Source organism: Charadrius vociferus, unplaced genomic scaffold (assembly GCF_000708025.1).
Source record: "Charadrius vociferus isolate BGI_N301 unplaced genomic scaffold, ASM70802v2 scaffold964, whole genome shotgun sequence".
Taxonomy (NCBI): Eukaryota; Metazoa; Chordata; class Aves; order Charadriiformes; family Charadriidae; genus Charadrius; species Charadrius vociferus.
This window is the reverse complement of record NW_009647945.1, coordinates 385910-388075: the sequence shown is the minus strand read 5'-3', so window position 1 is coordinate 388075 and position 2166 is coordinate 385910.

Sequence of the window (2166 nt, the reverse complement as noted above, 5' to 3'; positions counted from 1 at the left end):
GACACCCCCAAACCACCACCTTCACCCCACATTCCTCCTCCCCAAAAATGAGCACAAGGGGGGACAGCTCTGTACTGCCCAGTATGGTGCGGTATAGTCCTGTATGGGCAAGTGCAGCCTTGTACAGCCCAGTATGGCCCAGTACAGCCCAGTATGGTGCGCTGCAGTCCTGTCCCACTACAGCCCAGCCTGACCCAGTTCAGCCCTGTGCTGCCCAGTATGGCCCAGTTCAGCTCTGTACTGCCCAGTATGGTGCGGTATAGTCCTGTATGGGCAAGTGCAGCCTTGTACAGCCCAGTATGGCCCAGTACAGCCCAGTATGGTGCGCTGCAGTCCTGTCCCACTACAGCCCAGCCTGACCCAGTTCAGCCCTGTGCTGCCCAGTATGGCCCAGTTCAGCTCTGTACTGCCCAGTATGGTGCGGTATAGTCCTGTATGGGCAAGTGCAGCCTTGTACAGCCCAGTATGGCCCAGTACAGCCCAGTATGGTGCGCTGCAGTCCTGTCCCACTACAGCCCAGCCTGACCCAGTTCAGCCCTGTGCTGCCCAGTATGGCCCAGTTCAGCTCTGTACTGCCCAGTATGGTGCGGTATAGTCCTGTATGGGCAAGTGCAGCCTTGTACAGCCCAGTATGGCCCAGTACAGCCCAGTATGGTGCGCTGCAGTCCTGTCCCACTACAGCCCAGCCTGACCCAGTTCAGCCCTGTGCTGCCCAGTATGGCCCAGTTCAGCTCTGTACTGCCCAGTATGGTGCGGTATAGTCCTGTATGGGCAAGTGCAGCCTTGTACAGCCCAGTATGGCCCAGTACAGCCCAGTATGGTGCGCTGCAGTCCTGTCCCACTACAGCCCAGCCTGACCCAGTTCAGCCCTGTGCTGCCCAGTATGGCCCAGTTCAGCTCTGTACTGCCCAGTATGGTGCGGTATAGTCCTGTATGGGCAAGTGCAGCCTTGTACAGCCCAGTATGGCCCAGTACAGCCCAGTATGGTGCGCTGCAGTCCTGTCCCAGTACAGCCCAGCCTGACCCAGTTCAGCCCTGTGCTGCCCAGTATGGCCCAGTTCAGCTCTGTACTGCCCAGTATGGTGCGGTGTAGTCCTGTATGGGCAAGTGCAGCCTTGTACAGCCCAGTATGGCCCAGTACAGCCCAGTATGGTGCAGTACAGGGCTGTCCCAGTACAGCCCTGTACTGCCCAGTATGGCCCAGTACAACCCTACACAGCCCAGTATGGTGCACTGCAGTCCTGTCCCAGTACAGCCCAGTCTGACCAAGTACATCCAGTATGGCCCAGTACAGCCCAGTATGGTGCACTGCAGTCCTCGATGGCCACGTACAGCCCAGTATGGCCCAGTATAAACCTGTGTGGCCCCATATGGTGCTGTGCAGTCCTATACAGCCCAGTACAGCCCTGTACAGCCCAGTATGGCTCAGTACAGTCCTCTGTCCCAGTACAGCCCAGTATAGCCTGGTACATGATGGCCCAGTACAGCTCAGTCGAGCTGCTGTCACAGTTGATCCCTCCACATCCCAGTACAGCCCAATGCAGCCCACTGCATCCTAGTCAACCCCTCCACATCCCGGTACAGCCCAGTAGAGGCCAGTACGGCCCTGTACAGCCCAGTATGGCACATTACAGTCCTGTATAGCCCAGTGCAGCCCAGTGTGGCCCAATACTGCCCTGTACAGACCTGTACAGTCCTATACAGCCCAGTACAGCCCAGTATGGCTCAGTACAGTCCTCTATGGCCCAGCACAGCCCAGCACAGCCTGTACAAGACGGCCCAGTAGAGCTCAGGGCAGCCCTCCGCATCCCAGTACAGCCCAATATGGCCCTGTACAGCCCCGTATGGGGGGGTACAGCCCAGTACAGCCCAGTGCGGCCCACCGCCTCCCAGTCGAGCCCTCCACACCTACAGCCCAGTATGGCTCAGTACAGTCCTCTATGGCCCAGCACAGCCCAGCACAGCCTGTACAAGACGGCCCAGTAGAGCTCAGGGCAGCCCTCCGCATCCCAGTACAGCCCAATATGGCCCTGTACAGCCCCGTATGGGGGGGTACAGCCCAGTACAGCCCAGTGCGGCCCACCGCCTCCCAGTCGAGCCCTCCACACCCCAGCACAGCCCAGTACACCCCAGTCCGGCGCAGGGACGGGGCTGGCGGGCGGCGCG